This window comes from Pseudopipra pipra, chromosome 9, assembly GCF_036250125.1.
Source record: "Pseudopipra pipra isolate bDixPip1 chromosome 9, bDixPip1.hap1, whole genome shotgun sequence".
NCBI classification, from domain to species: Eukaryota; Metazoa; Chordata; class Aves; order Passeriformes; family Pipridae; genus Pseudopipra; species Pseudopipra pipra.
The window spans coordinates 13,693,604-13,717,784 of record NC_087557.1 but is presented as its reverse complement, the minus strand read 5'-3'; the positions used below and the strand labels follow the sequence as shown (position 1 = coordinate 13,717,784).

General features: G+C 39.9%; 1 long non-coding RNA gene across 1 annotated transcript in view; it reads left to right on the top strand.

Annotated features, from left to right (window-relative positions):
• The first annotated feature begins 1,750 nt into the window (after nucleotides 1-1,750).
• The window catches only part of LOC135418895 (uncharacterized), a 34,659-nt gene continuing 12,228 nt past the window's right edge, over nucleotides 1,751-24,181 (top strand). Inside the window, exons 1-3 of the long non-coding RNA XR_010432727.1 lie at nucleotides 1,751-8,383; nucleotides 14,558-14,655; nucleotides 15,721-15,864. This is a non-coding gene — a long non-coding RNA (uncharacterized LOC135418895). The remainder of the gene's footprint in view (nucleotides 8,384-14,557; nucleotides 14,656-15,720; nucleotides 15,865-24,181) is intronic.

Genomic DNA, 24,181 nt, shown 5'->3' with positions numbered 1-24,181 from the left:
ATATCTGTATTTCTCCTTTTAAGAAAAAAATGCCCTCCATTAGAGTGTCTTTGATACTATGAATTTTCATATTTTAAGAGGTACTGCGTGTGCTCTGTGGGAAATACACTTGAAAGGATTTTATTTGTGATAGCAGTCTGTGTTGTTTTTAATCTTAATCCAGGCATCACTAATTTTGTGTTTGCAAGTAAACATGATAATGAATGAGAATCCTCCTAGCATTGTAATTGATGTCACTCTTTTGTATTCTGGGTTTCAAATCTGTGTGTAATTGTCAGTGCCCTATAGAAATGTTAATTATGTTGAATAATCCTGTTTGCCTTGATCAGGCTGGAGCAGTCCTAATCAGTGAGAAGGTATCATCCAAGAAAGTTAAAAAGAAACATGACATTAAAATGATGCAAAAAAATGGAGCTGAATAGTTGCAGCCAGGATAGGGAATGCTATGGGACTGGAGAAAAAATGAGCATAGGCTGGAAAAAGTGGCATGGGATTTGTTTGGTAGAAATGGAGGAGATTACCTAAAAGAGCGTAATTTGAAGCAGCTGCAATACGGAGAGCTGGGGCTGTAGAATAACATCTCCTTCCCACCCTGGGGCTTGAAGGGGTTATTGTCTATTCCTCCACACGTGCACGAGCATTTTGTGATGGTGCAGAAAGGAAGAAATATGACTGACTGTGCTTTTGGCATGATTGCTCCTTGAGCACTGTGTACACTTCTCGGTGCTGCGATAACTAGGAGGCAGTGGTGTGTGGATAAGGAGGGTGCAGCAAGCAGAGACTGGAGGGGTGAGGAGCTACACTGACTCGGGTGGTGCTGCTAGAAAACTGCATTTGCTACCAGGTGCATTGCTGTTTGACTATGTAGCTTCCTTGGGCTTATTCCTGTTGTTTTCAGTAGAAAGAGAAGGTGCTGCAGTATCTCCCGTGGTATTTGTAAATAATAATCAGACTTCTTTTAGAGATGGTGATTGCAAGTAAGAGTAGGGTTGCTGCAGTGCAGTTGAGTCAGCACATTCAGTTTATCTGGAATATGTTGGTTCCCCAAGGTCTGCTACCTGTAGGACATCTGAGCATGTGTTACTGACTAGGATATGCAATCAGGTTTGGTGTAGGCTCCAAATCAAAATGTCAGTTCTTAAATTGCAAATTTGAAGTCAATGTTTAGAAGCCAAAAATTAACCTTGTCATAGCAGTAAAAAAGAGTAGTCTGGATAATCATACTCATGTTTGCAGAGGGATAGGGGGACTAGACAATGTGTTATCTCAATTATAGATTCCTCTAAGCTTCCTCGGTGTGGAGGGGGCAGTCAGTGAATTTGGGGAATAATAAAATCTGAATGTTATAATCCTCTGAAATCGTACAGATCAAGATGCTTGCTTGAAGTTTGAATCAACATTTGTAAAACTTTGAATCAGTGTATTCATGATAACAGACAGCAAACATGCTGTGCTGAGAAAAGAAAAATTACTACTCTAGAGCACAAAAATGGCTCTGGTTTGTAACTACTTGTTTATGTATTTTTTTTGCCAGTGGATGCATTACTAGAATGCTTCAAATTTGGACTGCAAAGGCAAACATTTTTGTAGGAAGACCTTATGTAATTAAATTTAGGAAACTGTTGAATAATTTGTAATGATTACTCTGTGGTTTATCAGGCATGCTTACCAGCTACTATTTTTGCTCTTTGTTATTTGTTGAGCCTAGGTTTCAGAGTTTTGTTTCTTTGGGATTTCTGTGTTATTTTCTATAATATGGTTATCGTTACTATATCCTGTATGGCACAGATTACATACTAGTTTACAACCTCTTTACTGTGGTATCATCTTCTTAATCATCCATGTTACTTTCTGGAGACAGTGTCCTGCATAGCAAAGTGCAGGCAGAGCTGTTTCTGGTGAATGCAAGCAAACTGAAACTCTGCTGTGTAGCAGCTCTGGGCACATTTCAAGGACTTCAGCAGGTATCTGCCAGATGCTCTACTTCACTCGTTTTTGTTGTTGCTCTATCAGCATCCTGTTTTTTCAGAAATGTGGGACTACTGCAAGCTGCCCCTCAGACACTGGTGAAGGAACATTAGTTACTGCGGTGCCTTCTAATTTCAAAACTGGAATACTGTAGTTTTCTCCTTAATGGACTTCTAGACTCTACTTTGTGGAGATTAAAGTGAATTAAAAAAGCTCTGCAAGAAATCTTTTATGGACACCAAATTTTGCACTCGCATTAAACCTGTTCTCAAATCACTCCCCTGACTCCCTGCTGATATTTTTTTCAGAACGATTGATCTTATTAAAAGGCATTAACACTTTTTTAATCCTATCATCAAATTAATCCTGTTGATATCAGTATCTTTGTAATGAAATACTGAAAAAAATAAAACCGTAATTTGGCCTTTTCAGATTTTCAGTGCAGCTAAACTGACATGCTGAATTGTACCAGCCCTCATGCTGTCAAGAGATGCCCTGGAAAAGCTCTTAGCCCTGATTATCCATTGGAACAATGGCTGTGTCTCTAATTTTAGACAGCTGCAAGCAGGGTGACTCTCTGTGAAGAAGCAGGACATTTTGTGCTGCATTCCCTTCTCAGGAACATGAACTCTTCTCCGCCTGCTTAAAGCCCTGCTGTTTACAAGCCTGAGATCTTCCTGTAAACATGTGCTTCTGCATCGTGAATGGCTTCAGCCTGTAGCACTGTCCTATTCACAAGCACCAGTACTGTATCACCTCTCTCAGCACTCAGTGCCCTGCTGTTCGCACCTCTTAAATTCTTTTATGTAAAAGCTGTGGTGTCTGACTGTAAGTCCTGTACTGCTGCCCTCTCCCAGAGAATGCTTCATGCTAGCATATACATTTTTTCTGGATAACATTTTTTTTTTCTCAGAAATTTAGAATATAAATGCTCACTGAGAGCACAACTCCTAAATCAATGGTGTATTATCGATGGGAGTTAAGTATTCATAAAAATACTGTTGTCAGACAAGATTTTGTACAGCAGCTGCTAACTAGATGGGAAAAAATTGAAACTGTGAATAATTTGTTATCTACATATCCCTTATGACTGAACTGCACACCTGTAACTGAGGACACTTCTTGTAATACTGCTTTTAAGTGGAAAAGTTACTGAATATAGGAAAAAAAATCCTGAAGTACCTTAATCATAAAAGAAGCTGAGTATAGTTTGGAAGAGGGGATATGTAAAATACTTATTTAAAAAAAAAAAAAAGAAGAGAAAACTCCTGTGCTGAAGTTTCAAAACCCAAATGAGCATTGTGTGTGGAGGTAAAGCATTCCCAGAGGCAAATGCTGCAAGAATATTATTCTTGTCATTTTCTATTCATTTCCATTACCTTGATTTTAAAATTGGCTCTTGTAAAATCTATACCTTTCAAGCTGTATCTGCAGTGTGCTGCTATGTGTAGTGTTGCATCATACCAGGGCAGGCTGTGCTTTGCTCTCTTCCAGGTGGAAGATAGGCCATTCCTGGCACTGTTTTAAATTGCTCTGTCCACCTAATGGAAGTAGATGTTCGTGTCTCTTAGCGACCCACTCATTGTCTTCTGTTGTGATTCTTCAATTTCTAGAGCATATTTTGGGCATTGCTGTTACGCAACCATCTGGTAGCTCTTGAATTTATGGAATCTGCCAGGGGGACATGTGCTGACATTCAAAAAGAGAGTAAAAGACTGTTAACCAAAATAGTATCCCTCTTGTTTAATAGTTAATAGTTGGCTTGTAGTTCTCGCATCAGGAAGTTCATTTTTAGAAGTAAAAACCAAACTCAAAAATGTCATAAAATCTTCTGTACTTCATCAAGCTTTGCTCCATCTGCTGGTTGACCTGCTTTCCTATGGATATTCCTACCATCAAACAGACACACACTAATCTTTTTATGCAGTAAAACCTCTCTTCTACAAATTGGTGGTGCAAACCCTTGGACTGTGCATAAATGAAGCTACACATATTATCTATTTGCCTTTTGATACAAAGGTTTTAAACATATCCCATTAGGGTTTCCATCAGATGGAGTCTTGCAGCTGGTGCTTCCACCCCCTGTGCCAGATGCAGCATCTCCATCTCCCCACATGCAGGTGTTGTGGCAGATCTTTTCTCTTTCCTTGTTGACAGCAACCCCCAGTCACCACAAAATACTCATCTCACTTATTTCCAGCCTTTGGAAGGAAGGTGAAAAGGAGGGAGAAGAAAGCGGCATTACAGAAAACAGCAGAAGAAATAACTTCATGAAAATGATACCAAGAGATCTATAAAACTGGAAAGACCTAAAGGTCCTGTTCCTAATCAATAACACCCTCAAGATAAATACAATGCAAAAGACAGGGGAATTATACAGCATCTGAGATGGAGAGAAGAATGAGAGCCTGAGGCAAATGCAGAAAAAGTTTAGTATAAATATTAGGCCAAGTTCTCAATAGTATGGTGATTTGTGAAAAATCATTTGTGAAATTGTGTCTGTGATGTGCAATGTTTTGGTAAAAACACAAAATTCACTCTTGAATGCATTTAGAAAAAGGATCATGTCACAGCAAAACGCTGGGGTTCTCCATCATCCTGTGCTCAAACTCATAGCCTTAATATGCAGGATAATGTTTCTCCTTACAGGGTATAGAGGAAAGCTGCTTTTTCCAGCAAAGAGCAGGATAAGTTTTGGGAGATGCAGTTGAATATAGCATATTAAATACACAACTGAAGCTTGGAATAATGTGTTTTTTGATACAAAGTTTGGGAATGCTCCTGCTGCGGTGATGGGCTTTGTGAAGAGTGTGATGCACCTGGTGGAAGCTGCAGTTCTCCTACTGAAATACACTGGAAAGCCACAGTGTTGTGTTAGTCAAACAGGTTAAGTATAGCCTGGAATTTTCAGGCTTAAGAGATAGACAAAATGAAAAAGAAAAATGTTAATTTCAGTGTTTTCAATGAAAACCTTTCCTGTTCTTAGGTCATTCAACCTGTTTCATCCATACAAAAATCACTGTGCATGGTATGCAGAATGGAAGACATATATAAAAATAAAAAAATAATTTTTTTGGCTAATATTAACAGATGTTAGCCCACATCATGTGACTTTCTGTAGCCTGATGTAATGCTCTGTGTTTAGGGTCAAGGAACAATTTGTGGAGGGATTGCTCTTTTTTCCCCAATGAACACAGTGAAGAAGCAGGGAAAATACTGGGGACTACTGGTAGAGTAATTTTCTGTTCCTCTCTTATATATTGTCCATTGAGGATGGAAATCCCTGTGCTGCATTTCTGTGGTGGTATGTGGGGGAGAGCAGGCAGGTGAGAGGGAGGCGTCTGCTGTGCAGAAGGCTTTCATCCCATAGAGTGTCAGCATCTGCAGTGGCTTTACCTGGGCTCTGCTTTCTGTTGCAGTCTAGGGAGTTGCCAGGAGAGGGGGGGAGAATGGGGAAAAACAAAGTTAGGTTTATAAAGCAGATTTGTCTCGTGAGTGAGGAGCAACGGTGATGTATCAGTGAAAGTACCAGGCCTTGGCTATAGGGCTGTACATCCTCAACTGCATGTTAAAGATTAAGGGAAGTCTCCAATAGCCCAAACTGCCAGTCTCCCTGCATGTATTTCTGTGAACACTGGCTTATGCCACAGGTTCGGGTGATGCTGTTTCTTGTTTACACAACCACTGGCTTCTTGGAGCATCTGCCTTTTACTCTCACCATGATTAAATTGTACAGGAAGAACATGTGTTTCTCAAATCTCCCTGCAGCCCTTTGGATATGACTGTTTTGACAGGGGGAGGAGAGGGTGCACATGAAAGTGTGCAGTTCTGAGTTTGTTCTTTTTGGTGCTTTCATATTGCAAAGATCAATAATTTACCTCCTGTCAGGTGAAACCAGTAGATTAGTTGCATTAATTTTTGAATGCTTTCATAGTGTGTGTAAATTGATCTTACCTTGCCGAAGTCATGTTTGCAGCCCTGCCGTACTTTGGTGGCAGGAGAGCTGAGCTGTGCTGGCTAAATGTACGACTTAAAAAGCACTATATGTGAATAAACATAGCTGTTATAACAGGAGGCAGGGAATCATCAACAAACTGGTGGTTTGATGGGGCTGGGCACTGTTTTAGTTTAGGTTGCTTATTGGATTTTTCACCCAAGGTAATGTTTCATAGTCATTTGTTGTTTTCTTCTCAAATAGACCTTCTGCTCTTGGTTTTAGCTCATCATCTATACATACACCACAGAGCTTTAGAATTATTTCCAGTGCTCTCAAAATGGCCAGTCAGCCCTTACCCAGCTTTGTATGATTGCCAGTGCTTCTTGTATATGACAGGGGTGCAGAAATGCTGTGCTAATGTTCGGGGGGGTATGTTTTCAGCTGAACCCAGAGCAAGTGGTGCTGCTTGTCCTGGGCATCTTGGTGCAGTGGCACTGTGGTGGCTGAGGTACTGTGTGTGTTTGACCTGGTGGGCACTCAGTGGGTCTCAGTCTCCTCCTGCTTCTGCCTTGCTGCCCAGTGCAGGGAAATGGTTTCAAGTGCCTCTGACTCCTCCCAGCTGGCTATCTGGCTCTCTGCATGTAGGTTTGGGCTCATCCAGTGGGCTCCTGGCACTGAGGAGCAGTCACTGTAGGAGGGGAGTGATGCCTGCCCAGCAGTATCTTTGTGTGGAGCAGAAGTCCTTCACAAAGGCATTTTTGCTCCATTATCCCTCTGCAAATGCTATGCTTGGTAGATATTATAGTGCCACCTAAAATGTTGCTTACTTACATTACCCTGAAAAAATGCTGGTGATAATCACCTACCAGCAGGCAGTGGTTCCCTCTGTGTTGAGAGGCATCAATTGCCTGCTGCAGCACTGCTCCCCTCGACAGCACAGGAACTGCCCTTGGCCCACGGCACTGCTCTCTGTGCTACTGTGAATAGATGTAATTCTCTGATCACATCTCTCATTTGTGCATTGATTTTGAACTAATGATGTGTTTGTGTGTGCATACCTGGGGGGGTGGGGGGGGGAAAGGAAGTACTAGAACTCCTCCTTCATTTTGGACTGTATAGCTCAGAGCTGCTGTGGAGGTACTGCATGTAGCACTGCTGCTGTGCTTGGGTTTTTATGAAGTCTTTGGAAAGATTTAATTAAAACTGTTTTCTCGATTTCATCTTCTGCAGAAATGGTCTTTTAAAGGTTCTACCCATGGGCTATTGTTTATCCAATTTAAGGTATTTAAATGCAGAATATTATTCTGGTGTATTTATTCTGTAGAAATCTAGGCTTAATTTTTTGCCTAAACAGTTCGGTGTTATGTGGAGGAGATGCAGTCCACGTTCTGCAACTGCTATGAGAGGTGAGATTGAAATGAGTTTGACTGTCTTCTGCATTTTATCTAAAGCCTGCAGGTAACTTGGCCTTGTTGTGTCTGAACATCATAAGTATATATTATTTTTCTATTAAAACATTTTCATACATATCACTGTCATTTATATTGTTCTGTATTTAACTAAAATATGTTTTCCTCCTTGATATTTTCTCTAGTTGTGGTCACTGTGCTTCTATTCAGTTTTTCTATACAAGCTATTCACTCAATCTCTAGTGCTTGCTTTCAGGGTTTGTTTATGAATTGAATATTGTGATGTTTCTAGGTGTTCCCACAAGTGCAACATGAAGGCTTACCTGTTGCATTTCCATTTCACCAGCACTCAGATTCCCCAAGTTTCTCAAATCACAGCTGACGATTCAGCCAAACCATGAAGTTACCTGTGCTGGTGCTGTAATGAAAACACCCACTGCTCTCCTGTGCTGGAAATCCCATTGACAGACTCGGTTACCCACAGCTCTTTTCCCCATACATCATCCTGGTTTCACAGACTCCTCTGCTTCAGGGAATTTCTCACCACAAACACAACTGACTTTCCCTACTGAAAATTGAGCCCCAGCAAATATCTTACATGGTCAATTCTGTTCACCCACAAAATATGACTGGACCTTTTCCTCAGATCCCAGTCAATGCCTTCTCCTTTTAATTTGCTCTACTTTCTACCTTACACTTATTTATTTCTGCAGCCATATTCCCAGGTCATTCCCTAGCCCTGTTTAAAGGGATCGGGTTTGCATCTCCCCTGTGCAGGATGTCTCCAAAGTCAGCAGCTCGTTCTTTGGATAAAATGCAGTCCTTATATCTCTGCAGACCTTTTCCCTTGCCAGAAGATCATCCCGCTCAGACACTGTTGGCCTGGTCCAGCCTGCTCCCATCTCCCTGAGACCCTCTGTTCTTGCCAAACTCCAGCCCTTGGTGGGGTCCATCTCCCCTGAATGCAGCCCTCTCAGCCAGGTGGACAGGTCCCAGGCAGACCCAGCTGCAACACAGCTCCCTGACCAGCTCTGCACACCCTGCAGGGAACTGACCAGAGCAACTCCTGGTATGTATCTGATTTTAAACTTGTATGCTTTTGAGTTACAATGCACAAGACCATACAATAGCTCCTATGCTTACAGTATAATTTCCCCCTATTAGTTTTACTTTCCTCCTATGGCGCCAGTCCTGTATTGTTATTCATTTTATGTATCCTTTATCATATTTGTCAGTAAGTCTCCAGCAGACACAAAGCAGCAGGGTTTGTTTGCAGCAGTACAGCTACCAGGGCTTGGCAAAATAGCAGTGTAAAATCATTTGCATTAGAGCTAATAAAGATAGCTGGAATGGGCCCCAAAATATGTTCAATAAACCAATAAGAGTGACTGCTGTTTATACTCCTACTTTAGTAAAACTAACTGGTTTTCATTCAATGTTTATAGTACTGTAATTGTGTGGTGTAGTATTTTACTGCAATTTAAATCTAATATAATGGTCAATGCCTGCCTTTAAATGCCGACAGTTTGCTAACTATTTCCGGTCTCATGCATCATGCATTTTATTTCCTCCATATAAGGGTAGGGTGAATGTCTCACCATGCAGTTCACTGTACCTCCTGGTAAATGCTGTTTCTTTTATTGTGGCCATTATGACTTTCACTTTGGAGAATAAAAGCATGTTGGGGTTTTTTTTGACCCCAATTATTGTTTTCCAGAAATCTTCTGGAGGATTAGAGAGATCATACTTTAGGAAAAGAAATATATGAATTAACCAATTAGTAGAATTACTTGGAAGTCTAGATGCTAACATGCTGCTGTAGCTTCCCTCTGCATTCCCCTCTAGCAAGTTCAGCTTATCTATCCCATGGAAATGATTTATTTAAAATAGAAGTGTCAGACCTTGAGACAATAATATCCTACCAAATCTAAATGTCTTGAAAATATGTGCTTATTCTGAAACATGCACATATTGGCTTCCATAAAAGAACATGCCTATTTTTTAGCTTGTTTGATGCACGCCAGCAATTTTTTACAAAGAGGATAACTGAGAGACATTCTTAATAATAATGACAAATAAATAACATCCCTTTCCCACAACACTTGACAATGCAAGGATGCTGTACAGTATCATTATAGGCAAAAATAACAGGCAGAATTTGCCTCTACCCTGTGCCATACATGAAACAACAAATCAGTCCATACTAAGTTCATTTAGCCATATTTTACATCTTCTAGAACTGGAATTGTGTAGCCTACAAAACAATTTATATTTTATCTGTACCATCTAATTAATTAAATGGCCCCAGAGTACCAGACTCACAAATCTCGTTAATAGCTGAATACTGAAATAAAGGCTGTTCACCCCTACTAGAATAATATTTGCATATCTCCACCTGCGATGGGTAATAAGTACCTGCCACAAATCAGAATTATGAATTTTGCACGCCTAACAAAACCGCAGGGGAAATTATACCTCAGACATTCCATAATAATTGCAGCTAAGCTGTTTAGTGCCATCCACTTATTCTGCCTGAAGTGTTTAAAGCAGCAACAGTTGTAAATGAATTCAGGCACACATTCAAGAGAAAATGTTTTAAAAAGTTTTTCTGTCTTGCCATATGTAATTATCTTTATAGAAATGTTCATCTACAAGTTATAACATGCTCATATTTAAAATTGCAAATTAAAAAGTAAGCTCCTCCAATTTAAGTACCTTTTATAAAAGCATCTTTTAAAGTTTATTCTGATGATACAGGAAACAGTTTGGGCCGTGTTTATCCTATTGGTCTCCCAGAATTGGTGTTCTGGTCTATAAAGAACCGCAGCGAGGGGCCTGATTTTCCAGTGCTTCTTTCCCCAATAACTAGCAATTCCTGGGGGAGAGTTAACTATTAAAGCTTGGACAGAAATATACAGCAATGGAGATAGTCTTTCACTGGCCAGGGAATTGGGGCATTAAAGCAGGCAGCATGAGTTGCCTGTGATTTCTTTATTTTCATGACAGGAATGGAAACTGCATATGGAGCAGAGCTGGGAAGGAAGAGACGTGAGATGCTGGTGGTCCCAGCTTCTGGATGGGAGTGTAATGGAATGATAATGCCCATAATGTAGTGGTTTGACTTCGTGAGAGGCCAAAAGCTCTTTATAAGCACAGGTACTGCTCAGTTACCCTCACTAGGACAAGTCTAGGAAATGGACCATGCTTTCCTTCGGGAACACAGGTTGGTTTGTGGATATGGTATCAATCCATCCTCTGTGTGTGTATCTGCTACTTGTGGCACTGTGTGACAATTCTCACTTTATCAACAGAAGCACAGAGACCAGGGCACAGGCAGTGTTTTGAACCCTTAGCAGCACATGGTGCATGTTCCACCTGTCTCCAGGTGAAGATACGGAGACACGGGACAGCACCTGTCCCTGGTCCCAGACTGCCTCTCTGCAGGAGCTGACGGGGGACAGGTCTTTGCTACTGCAAACATGAGGGATTAGGCAGCAGACTGGTGGTGACAGCCCTGCTGTCTCTCGTGATATGCATGCATGAATCGTTATATTACAGACTTTAGAGAAGGCAACAGACCAACAAAAATAACTCCTCCTTCACTCTGGTTCTCACTCAACACTTGGTGTTTTATAAAGGGCTACGCTTTCCCTTTCTGCAGCAGAAGTAAACAGAGCCAAAACTGCAGTCTGAACTGTCTTTGTGATCACTGAAATCAGCTTATAATTTTAAAGCTAGTCTTCTGATTTTGGGGTCTTTTCTCTCAGTAATGCACAGCATGGGCAAGCCTGGGTATGCCCAGGCTGAAGGTGGCAGTACCCTGGAGGAAAGGGAGACACAGGGGAACTCCATTTGTATCAGATGAGTAGGGCAGATACAGCCCAAAAGAAGGCACTAGATGGCAGGTGCAGAACAAAATGTCCCTAAGGAAACCATGTCCTGGAAATGGGCTGGCAGTGTGGGTAAGCATTCAAATGCACACATTTGTAAACAACCAAACTCACCTGAAGGTCGGGTTTAAGTTATTTTAATACCAGTCACTGTAGCCTTACAACATGCAAATATAACATCGTTAAAATGCTTGCTGTCCCTCCAGAGGAGGAGCAGGAGAAGCTAGGAGAGTATTGCTCCTGCAGAGGCAATGGTACCCTATGCCAAGACCTGCCAGTGGCACACAGACCCTAGGGCACTGCAGTTCCTGTGCCTATAAACATCCCCATCTGTATGCCACAAGGGTAGCAGTCATTTTGCCAATGTTTTTAGTAAAGGATTAAAAAAAAATTAGGATCTATATATATTCAAAAGGAAGGGGCACAGTGCAGCAAGTCACAAGACGATGATTAAGTCAGGTTGTCTGATTCTGCCTAGAATGACAGCAGTGAGTCTAAGAGTTTAGGAAAATAGCTGAGAGCCTATTACCATGATGAAGTGTAGCTTAAAACTTCATTTCATATTTTAGCGGACTAATAGATGAGGTCACTGTGGATTTTTTTTCATATTACATAAAATGGCTATAGAAACTGAACCATAATCTCTTACTAACTTACACATTAGCCCAGGGCAATAAAGATGTTTTTGTTGGAGGCAGATTTCATGAAAATTTGTTCAGTTTTATCTCTGAATACTGAACTATGCTGAAGGCATTTAAGTATCCTGTTGGGACACTGTCCTGGAAAGCAGTTACTCTCAAAAGGACGGTGAGGTCATTGGAAAAGCTCTATTTTCTGCCAGAGGATCCTGCCCTTTCTCCTCTGTTCATCTGCCATTCTTTTGCCTGAGCTACGAACAGAGGCCAAATCACACTCTCAGACTGCAATCCCTGCTTGCTCTCTGATGGATTCAGATCTGGAACCAGCCAAACATGTCTGAAAGGGAGGCCCTGGTCCTCCTGCCTGTTTTTTTAAGTTTTGCTAAGTCTTTCTTCCTCTCTTTCTGCCAGCAGTGCAGGATCCTCTGTCTCTCCAGCAAGGTTGCAGGTTTGCTCTTCAGTTCACATCTCTTATCTGCACCGTTCCCAAAACCAGCAGGTTGGTCCCCTGCTGTAAATTGCCACTTTTCCCATCTTGTCCGGAAACAATTAAAATGTTTACCCCAACTTCCTCCATCTTATCTTGTCTTTTCACAGAATCCTTTTTTCTAACCCTGACAAATGTAGATCCAGTTCCTGCTATCCATCCAGAGCATTGTGACAGCCATCCCTTCCCCAACAGCTTGTGCTGTCCAGGCTGCCTCCCTCTGTGCAATACCTCCTTGCTAATTCCCTTGATTTCACAGATAACGTAATCTGCTTGTCATCTTCCACCCATCATCCGTCACTTGGTATCAACCTGTGACTGTCTCTTGGCTCTTACTGTCATTACAGGAGGGTTACATTTTCTATCAAGCACTTCATGTCTTTTCCTCCTATTCCTGCACTTTCTGTCCCTTTAGTTGGCAGCAATACCTCATAAGCCTGGCTTCTAGCTGTGATTCATCACTGCGTGTTTGTCTCTGTAGTTTGTATGTTTGGAGGACTGTTGGCAGTTCAGGGGTTCTCTCTTCCCCACAGGTGATCCCTGCTTTCTCACAGACACTCACCTCTCTTCTGGACTTTGTTTTCCTGTTCCATTCTTGTAGAAGCTCAAATACATACAGAAAGTGGAAGAGTATCCCTTCACTAGAGCCAAAGGCTTTATAATCTATGCTAGTAGCTAATAACCTCAGAAAATGCTAATTTACTGCTATGTAAATGCAGCAGTGTATGGTCTTAGCAGCAGTGTTACTTGGGCTTAGCCCCTTTCCAGCTGTATTCGTATCAGCTGGCCTCTGTCTGAAAGGCAGATGAGGAGTTGGCATTAGTGGTTTCTTTCCAGAAACTATTATGCAGAGAATAATCTCTGATTGATGAGGTCGTGCCCCACTACCTTACAAAGAAACACATGTGTCTCTCCTAGATTTAAACCTAAGGCCATACTTGGCAATCAGTCAGCAGTTTCTCATTGATTATGACTGGCAGGGATTTTTATTATGCTTATTTTTTGTTTTATTTCCTTCATTTATCTTAATCTACCAAATATTTCTGTTTAATCTTTCAATCTATAAAAAGTATAGATTTCATCTTATGTGATACTTTAAGTATGTATGATAAAAAAATGGTTTTTTCTTGCATTTTCCATTCATATTGTAATTTTTTGTTCAAGCTTAAGCAGTCCACGTTTCATTAAAAAAACCCACACTATTCATATTTCTTTCATCCCTTATAAGATGGTAAAAGCAATGTTGCTTTGATGAAATTTGGCAGGTAAGAGGATGTAGTTGAATCATCTCAAACCCCTGGAGTTTTGGGCCTCCAGCTATTATGGTAGAGAAGCTATGAGTATTCAAAAATTGGTCCTTTGTTTGCACTGCATTTCCAAGCCATCTGTAGCACACAAAAGCCACAGCTCTCTTTATAGTTCAGAATGAATATTTAAAAGTTCAGTTTTAGATTTTATTTGTAGCACTTCAAATCTCTCTATCCCATCTGTCTTGTGTCTCAGAGCAGTTACATACGACCATACTAGGCAATGTCAGTACTTGGTCTTACAACTGGAAGTAAACCCTAGTTCCCTTCCCTTTGGTATCATAGAGTATGTACATGTATGATCAGGGTCTGCATAGAGGACTGATAGCATATGGTTTTATGCACTAAATTATTATGTAAGTATTAACAAACAGCTGCAAATATCGAGTCGTCCAGTCTGAAACTTGCTGTATGCTTCTGTAGGGTGGCAGAAAATACCAGCAACTGCGTAAGTGCTGCTGGCTCTGGATAGTGTAGCATGGCACCCTGGAGTGGCCAGCAGCATCCATCCCAAACTGGGCTGGCCCTACATTATGAAGCTGTCCTTGGACCCACACGCTGAGCCTCGGCTTTCATAACATGGCTGAGAAGTGACAAACACTCTGAAGAAAAGAAAAGGCACAAGGATATGTTTCAGGATGAGGATACTCATGTCAGCTGGTGTGGAGGAGGCCATAGGGAAAGGGGTTGGAACTGCTCACTTCAACTGGTGTTGGCGTATGCATTCATATAGATTCCTATATATATGCCTCTTTATTTCATGGAAAATTTAGTAAGAAGCACAGAGCTTCCTTAAATTACAGGAAAATAACTCCTCATCGTCTGCTTGTATCAGATTCAGTATTTTGTATCTAAACCTCAGCTGCATCTGACAACAACATGCAATTTTTTTCTCTTCTATGTTTAACCAGATACCTGAAGTCACCTTTTCTGAATCAGTGGTGTGAAAAGAGAAGCAACGTATCTTTCAGAAAAAAGTGAAAATCATCTACCTCTCATTAAGGCATTCTTCAGTTCTGGTAAATTGTTCATTCTTTCTTTTTATTCTGTGCCCTTTCCTGAGTTTTAGTGGGATGTTTGTTAGACTCTTTAGGTGTAAATGAATCATTTCCCTTAATGGAGTTCTTCTCTTTAATATTATATTAGTATAGAACTATATAAGTTTATATATATATATGTATGTATATATTTGTGTATTGCCATCTTTTTCTGGAAAAATGAGCAAAATATGTATGTTAACACGTATCACTATGAAAAACTTCTCTGTCTCAACAAGATCTTAAATACAGCAAGCATGTTGCAATTCACCATGAAAAATCTGTCCTAAGGGTTATGTTGTCTTCATATGAAACGAAATGAGTAAATGAATGAAGACTATGGTATCCTGAAGTGAGGTCCGGGGAATAACTGAAAGAGTGGAGCTTGTAAAGCCAACAGTTTATGTTCTTAAGGGTATATTATATATCATCATCTCATCAAATATACTTAGGGTAAGAATTTTTCAGGTTAGTATATTGTTACTATTTAATAAAATTAAAAATATTTATTTTAGAATACAGGCAATTCTGACATATTTGGTAGCATCACAGAATATTCTGAGTTGGAAGGGACCCACATGAACCATAGATTCTTACAGTTATTTAGATAGATCGTTAAAGAAAGCTGTGTGCAAGTCTAGTAGGCACGTTTTCATTCTTACTCAGGTTGTCCATGAGGCCAGATTCTTGCTTTTCCAAAGATAAGCACTTTGTATAGTATCTTAATTAAATTTCTCACTGATCTGTGAAGATTTATACCACTTTAAAGAACAAATGGAGCAATGAAGAAAGTAATACATTTTTTCTGAACTGAATAAATCAGAGGGAATAAACTGTTGCTTCTGGTAGCACTGCCTCTGACACAGAGCTCTGAACCTCACTGGGAGTTGTAGGTGTGCTTCATGGCTGCATTCACATGAAAATAAGGGGTGTTTTTGCAGTGGTGGGTTGTGTCTTTTCCTAATGAAAGGCAGCCCTACCTTCTGGCTTTGCATTTACTTGAGTTTTTTCTTAGGCTTTAAAATAACGAACTTCTCTTTTGCACAGACCTCTGTCATCTCCTGCTAGTGCTCCCTGGAGAATAGATGGTCACAAAAGTGAACTGTGTTTCTGGCTGCATATAACGTCCGACTCTTGAGTCTGTGAACTGCCCATACAACCATTCCTGTTGCTTCAAACAAGTAGTCCAAAGTAAGTATGAGAATTTGACTTTAAATGTTGTTTTGGATATTTTTTATTTGGGCAGCTTTTGTCTGGTATCGCTTAATGAGAGGCCAAAAAACATAGAGAAGTAAAGTCATATAATGTGCCTAAAGCACTTTTTACTGAGATCAGTTCAGCTTACATGGCTGCAGTAGTGTCATGGGCGTGAGCAGGTGACACATGCTTAGAACTTCTTGGGGCTGGAGAGGATTCTGCTGGAGTTAAGAAAGGCATGATAAAGGCATTTATTGACGGTAAATTCTTTCTTGTCAATAGTTATCTAAATGTTCCACCTCACTGTACTTTTGTACGGAAATGGGAAGTAAGCTTTGATCTTCAGATTTTAAAATCTAAACTATAAAGAATTTTGAGGAAAGGTGAAAAAAAATAATTCATCTGCTAGTTTCCTTTACTTTGGGAAATGAGTGGGAAAAAAGAAAGAATTTATGGAAGATAGGAATCAAGGCTCCTCTGGCTGATGCCCTGAGTTACTTTGCTAAAGACAAAGCTTGCAGAGTGTTGTTTGCTAACACGGGCTACCCACAGTTAACTGGATATCAGGGTTTTGCAAAACTCTTCAAGTGAGGCAAATAGTCAAAAGAAAGAAAAAATGTCACCAATTTCCCTGTAATAAAATCTCTAAGTAGATAACATAATGGAACCTCAGACCATGTCTTATGAAGGAAAAATATTTAAAACCAAAGACAACAAAAAAGTCTTTCTCTGGGGAGCTCTGTACCCTTTAGTCTCCAGCTGACCTATCTTGCCCTGTTGGAAAGGCCCGAGCTCCCCAGCGAGCTGCCAGAGCTCTGGAAGCATCTGGCAGCCTTTGGTCTGACTAATACTTAGAAGTCTCTAGGGCTGTCTATAGTCTCAAGAAATATATAATTTTTTCATTTATTCTTTTATAAAGCCTTTGTTCCTTCTACAGAGATGTGTGGCTGATCCATTGTAAATCTTTGTTCTACATGGTGGTTTTAATCCTTTTGCTTTGTGTATATAAAAAGCTACAACTTTCCTGTGCTTTGCTCATCTTTATCCTCAGCAGTGAAGTTCTTTCCACAACAGAAAGTCAGTAGGGTGGAATGGCTGCTCCTGCCCAGCTGCTGTCTGCCCATTTGTGCAGCTGTCCAGACCTGTTCACCTTTTCTGCTCCATAGTGCATTTAAATATCAAGGTGGGGTTGGTTCTAATCCAGGATTTCTTAAAATGGGAACCTGGAGTTAGTGTGCTGAAGCTTTGACTGGTCTCAAAAAAGCTTCCTCACAGTCTGAATTTCACAAGAGGTTGTTTTTTGGGCATCTCAAGCATTGATTTAGGAAGTTTTAGACATCCAGATTTTGGATCTGGCCCCGCCATCCTGCAGGTACACAGTGGGACTACAAGCTGTAATCTCTCTAAGCAGAAAGATGTTGGAATAGGGTTCATCTCATCCAAGTGTATGTGTGCTCCCCTCTCCTGCCTTGCACACCAGGAACAAGCAGACAATAGCAGTGTTTTGCACTGAGTTCATGCTGTCTGATTGCATAATCCAGCTGCTTCAGTGTAAATCAAAAAAGATTTTGAAAATGTGCAGATGTCAAGTGCTGACAGAAAAGGCATTTAAAAATACAGGAACTCTAAGATTCTAAGAGAACATATAACCTGAATTTTTCAATTAATTCCACCTGTTTTGTCCTCCCCTTCAAAAAGTGAGATCTGGGGCTGCAGTGTGGCTGGGCTAAAAAAGCCAGCACACGTCTCCAAGGGCTTACTGAAGTAATGTTTCTTTTAACATGAACTAGTGTGACCTAGGGACCACTTTCTTTAGGACAACTAATTCTGAAATATTCAGCAAACTTTCGCTGTCAAATATGTTGCATTTAGTGCCATTTAATATCAAGGAGTGAGACCAGTTAGAGTGAGAGGAGAAAGATGGCTGTCTGTTAAATCCCAAACCGTATGAGGCAGCTGCTTTTCCTGCCCAGCCATCAGCACTGCAGTGCTTCAGGGAGGAGGAGAGCTGTGGAGAATGAGGCAGAACATATTTTGGCTCTTCCTCCAGCCTGGCCCAGAGCATCCCTGCTCCCAGCTTGAGAAATGTGCTCCTCAGGAAGAGGATGGGCAGGAGTTTGGGTCTGGCTGGGCCATAGCTACAGAATAGGGTTGAACTCGGCATTCTGTCAGGCTGGCACGTGCTCACTCTGAGTGTGCAATTGCACTTCAAACCTGGTGTGGTTTGTGCTAAAGGCTGGAAGAGGAGAAGCTGAAATAGAGACACCAAGGGCAAGGATGAAAGTCCTCATTCCAGAGTACTTGTGTATTTATTTTTTTACCCACTATAATTTGTGAATGGCCAGGTCAGGTCAGAAATGCCCTTCTGTGCAGCACAGCTGGAGCAACAGTCTGGGTCCAGCCCTCTCTGGTGTTGCCAGCCTACCTCTTATCCTCCATTGGGAAGTTCTATAGGTCATCTCAAAATGAAGAGGATAAAAGAGGTACATTTGAAGTCACAGCATTAAGGTGCAAAATAACTAGAGGATTTTATATATTTTTATTTTTTATTAAATTTTTCCTTTCATAGGATGATGACCATTTGGTGCCCTGTAGCTGAAGTTTAAATAAAGCCAGTGGGGGGTTGGTTGGTAGTGATGATGATGATTAATGCTGAAAACAAGAACATGCGCTCAAACCACATGTGTGATTTTCGTAGGTCAGTTTAGGAAGTTGCAGAGAAGGAGGATATTCAAATATTCACTTGTTTTTGTAAACCCAAAGAGATTTTAGATCACATATTCACTGAACTTCCAGAATTCTATCAGGCTGCATGTATGCACTTGTTAGTCCTTAAACTAGTGAGATGCCATTAAAACATTCATTGACACAGCCACTGTCTACGTTAGCTAGACCTTCAATATTACTAATTCAGGTCTTCCTGCATTTGCATGCAGCACCTCAACTACAAGGCTTTAATGCTGTTCTCTGTTTTGTTCTGCTGTCAGGTATTCAGCTCTAGTGTCTTCTCCACTGAAGAATTTCTGTATTACTGCTCTGAATGCAATCTGTTTTGTATGCTTGTGAACTAGCTCTAGGACTTGAAAAAAACTATTTTATATTCTGCACTGGTTAATTTTTCATTTCTCTGGCACCTTGGTGAAAAGTAGTCAACACAGTTAACAATATACATTGTGCAACAATAAATATTTTATTGGATATATAATCTACACAATTTACAAGTTTGATTTTTCTCTGGGAGTTTGAATAAATCCATAATTTTGAATACTTGGTGGAACCTCATTTTTTATAGTATACTACTCTATAATCACTGTAAAATGTATGATTTGGTTTTTAATGGGAACTATAGACATTACCTTCGTTTTTTCCTAACATTGCTAAACTCTAATAAAGCTATTTTATAGGGAGAGTAGTCTGGAAAAAGAAATATGGAGGTTTCATCCTGGGAACTTTATATAGTTTATATGCTAGTAAATTATAGTGTATTCCTTACACAAGATAACATTAAGGAGTTCCTTTTTAAAATACATCTAAATACTTGTATATCTAGTTAATCTATGAATTTGTTGTGCGGTTGTTTGGTTTTGTTGTGTTTTTTCATTTATTCTGGTGGAATGAACAGATTTCTTTATATATGTCTAGCTTGTGCTTTCTATCCTTGTCTTAAGCCCATTGTAATTAAGGAAAAAATTCTGTTCTTTTCTGCTCTAGCATTTCCACTCTACACTTACAGGTTTATGTTTCTGTTCATGGTTTCATATACAGGAATGCAGCGATGGAGATTATTTGGTTTCTTTATATATTAATAGATTAGGCTTTTACTGTTGCACACACGTGGAAACTATACTTGATCCAGGAGACAAAAAGATAAATTACTCTGTATGCAGGGTATTGAATTCCTATCACTATATTGTGATATATTAATTCTTCTTTAATGCATTTATCCTCACTGTGTGCCTGTGAGATAGGGAGTCTAAGTCATAGTTGTCTCAAAGATTGGGGATTAAGCCACAAAAAGACCCAAAGCAACTCAACTGAGGCTGCACAGGATGTTTGTAGCAGAATAGTGAGAGATCACAGCTCTGAGTGGCAATGTTAAGTACAGGATCACCCCCCCTCTGTTCCAAGGCTTCAGTTCTTGCCTCAGAAGCTATGCTTTCATTTTGTTTAAATAAAATTCCATTTGAAATAAGCCAGCAGTTCTAAATGCAAGTATCATAGTCTGCAAGACAACTAAGGGATTTTAAATATGATGTTATTGAGAATGTGATTCCCCACCGTTTTCCCCTGTTACTTTTATCTTTCTGGAACTATTGACCAAGTCTCTTGATGGAGCACAACAACATTAGTGCCTATTTGAATATAAAAAAGATTATGAAAAGAAGATGTAGCAGCTGATGATTGTGGATGGGTTTCAAGTACATAGGAAGAAAAATATTTTCATGTCCTCCAAAGGAGGACAGCAAAGAAAGGAGAAAATAAACAATGCCTACCAGAGCAAAGTTACCCAGCATAGCTGGCTACATTTAGGATGGTGAATACTTTCCAGAGAGGGAAAATGGAAGCTCAGGTGCTCAAACAGTTTGAAATGAGACTGGCAAATGTGTTCAGAAAACAATTTGTGATTAAAGCGTGTCTGTTCTGATTCTAATGTTTGTTTCTGTGAAAGAAACTCATTTTTGGTAATGCATTTGTTCCAAAACCAGTAGCCTAAATATTGATGCATGTTTGCAAAATTGTGCAGTAGGTGCACAGATTAGCTCAAGGTTCAGAATTCCCTTGGGTAACAGGAACTATCAGTTGTGTCTCCCAGATGAAGATAAATGTGTTTTCTGTTGACAAAACAGTCATCTTTATTCTTGTAATGGAGGACTTTAATATTGCTTTTTTTAAAATGTCATCCACCTTCCCAATATCTTTCTTTTCCACCTTATCTGCTCTCAAAAACTCAAGATGAAGTAACCTTACTGCACATAAACACTTCTTGAAGTTTCATTAACCTCCTCTAGCCTCTTTGTGTGCACTTAGTGACTAGAAGATCTTTACAACCACTTTAAAAGTGATTATTGTTCTGGCAGTACCCTCCACAAGGCTTGCTGTCTTGCCATTGAACTGAATGGGCTGTGCACAGGACAGTATCTTGTGTTTTAGCTGGGGAACAGTAAGCCACAGATAAAGGAATTCAATCATCTTGCTGTGCTAAGTGTAGCAATTTCTTTGATTTTAGACCTATGGATCTTTGTGTAAAACTCCTTCTGTATTTTCTTCTTCCTTTAATATCTACCTTTTTTGTTTCTAATCATCCTTATCCAGTTCTTCCTTTTCCTTGTCAAAGATATAGCTGTCACTGGGCTGCCCCTTGCTTATCATCAGCAAACCCACCTTTCAGAAGGATCTACCTTTTTTCCATGTCTGAAGTCAGTAAGATTTAGCCTTGTCATCCTTTATGAGAGTCCCATCATTGACTATAACCCCGTGGTTGACTGCTGTGTTATGCAGAACTAGGCAGGCTGCAAGGATGTCAGATGTGGTATTGAGTCTGTGCTTTGACAATTGGAAAAGACACTGAGAATGAGATTTCACAATCCCAGAAGACCTTTGAGTGATCAATGAATTCTGAGTAAGTGAACTAGTAAGTGAACTTCTGCTGGTATGAGGGCAAAATCAAATTAGATCCATTAGCTGTTTCTGTCCTGGATAGCCACTGTTGCCTAGAAATTATACAATAAAAAAGTAACTAAATCGGATGTATGAGACAGGGGATCAATGATGTGTTAGAATAAATGAAATGTAGCAGTAAATCAAGCACCTAAAGTATAAACCATATTGTAAAAATCTTGACAATAAAGAGACAGTTTTCTATTTACAATATTCACAAAAATTAGGACTCAGCAGAGTGAGTAATAAATCTTGTTCAAAGTTTGTTTAGTAAACTACTAATGTTATAAGACTGAGCTTTGATACATTCATAAGATACAGGCTCATCATGTTACAAGGCAGCATTCTGATGTGAAAATGCTTGTCTCATTATTAATAATTGACAGAGCACATGATGTTATTCACTACAGGAGCCTATTAACTGAGCACTGGTAGCAGGATATAGTTGCTATATATATTCCTGCTACAGCAGGAATAGTCTGTCCCTAAGCGTAAAATAAAAGGCATTAACTAATCTATGTAGTTTCCATTCAGTTCTTTGGACAGTGTCCACCTGCCACAGAGTAGATTAGTGTGGTCAATGTGGAGAACAACTTCTCAAAGTCTGTACCATACCTTGAAGCTTCTCAACTGTCCAAAATTTTGCATTTAAGAAGGGAATTGCTGCTGAAGTGGGGCCACTGACTACAACTAGTGTTTATTAATTTTTATGAATATTAAAGAGAACATCCACCAGGGATCAAAGCTGCTTGTGATTGGCCATGTGCCTGTGTTCTGTGATGTTCACCACTTTCTTCCCCCTCTGCCTGACATGCCAATGAACATGGGTCATTGAAAGAGGCAGCTGAGTAGGATCTGGTGATAGCTATGACTTGAGAAAGTGGAAGTCATAATTCATCACTCAAATCTGAATTAACAGCTTCACCCACATCCTAAGTTATTATGTAGAGAGGTAAGAACCAGAAAATTCTTTTTTTGTTTGTTTTGTTTTCTTCCTTTAAGAGAAAGAAATTATATTCACAACTTATAACTCTAAGGTCCTTAATGGGTTTGCAATTAGTCTGCAATTGTTCTTGTTTCTGCAGGGACAAGAAAGCCTAAAATATCCTAGTTTGTCATTAAAATTATCAGATTTATAGAACCAGTATTTTGTAGTCAGTATAGCCTGTTCTCCCAAGTGGCAGGCAATATTGATGACATGTCTGGAAAAGGTGGGTTAGATGGTCCAAACTGCTGAACAGTAGCAAGGGTACTGATGTCAGTGAAACGGAGCGTTCTGTGCTAGAGCAGTGCTTGGAAAGGGATGTGATCTTTTCACCTTGGGAGAGGAAGCAGAATGTTGTTTTCTCATTCAGGTTAATCTTATTTATAAAATGTTAACTTTATGTCAGTTAAGTTGTAAGATGAAATTTTTTCCTAATAATAAATCAGCAAGTGACTTGTAGATATACTGAGTTACAGCATCTATGGCATGTCATTAGGATGTAGCAAATGGTCCCTAGATGCTGTATTATATTCAGACCAAACCTATTCTTCTTCTCTTCTTAATTAGCAACTAAAAGATAAATAATTTTGCTGTCATTGCAGCACAGTAACAACCAGGGCAAGGCAATGACCAGTAAGCTTTGCCCTAAATCCTGTAGCAATAAATGTTCAAACAAAAAAAATCTCCCCACCCCCACTTCTTACTTTGATTTATTAACTTCAGATGAATGATTTTGCTGTCAAAGTCTGTCAGTGCCATGCAATGAAAATAAAATCGGTGGCAGTGCCTCGTGTATGAAGCCACTCATAGTATCTAGCCTTAAATATTAGCACTGAAGCTCCAACTCTAGCCTGCTCCCCACCCCCATTCATTAGCTTTCTAAATCCTCCTGTCTTTGTGGAATCACTGCAGCAAGTTGAAAATGATATATGTAATGAAAACCCCTGTCTGCCTAGTGCAGAGAGGGTGGAGAAAAAGACTTTGCTTAGCAGTCACTGCTGTGCTGATTCCAGCAATGATTAGTGCAGACTTTGTTAGAGAAGCTCAAGAGCAGAATATTAAGGCACAAAAGAGAAACTCATTGTTTCTAAAGATTTGTATCTGCCGGGCTGGTTTTGTTTCCTTTTTGGGCACTATGACAAAATGCACTTAGATAATTTAGTGGCAAAGAAATGCATATGTCTTTGAGGCTTTGTTATAATTTGGGTCTATTTTCAATCTCGTGCTATAAATACATTATCTTTTCAGTATGGGTACCTGATGAGCAAGAAACCATACAGTTTCTGCTTCAAGTGCAGACAGAGGCAAAGGGAATGACACTGCATCATATTGCAGTCCAGTTCAACTCAGTAAATTGTGGGTATGGGCGAAAATATCAACAGATAAATATTTCTGAGTTTTTGTTAACTATGTACACACAACAAGATGTTGGCTATTTAAAAAAATATTTCATACTTTTCTGCATGACACACAAAAGATTTGATTTCTCAGAAGCACTGGATTTCACAGTGCTGATGTAAGTCAATGACAGTGTGGGTGTTCGGCATCTCTGATGCCAAGCTATAGTTGTACCTGATAAGTCAGGGTAAGGAACCTGGATATTTAATAATCCTATGCATAATAGAGGACTGAAGCACATTCTGCCTCATAACGTGAAACAAAATCTGT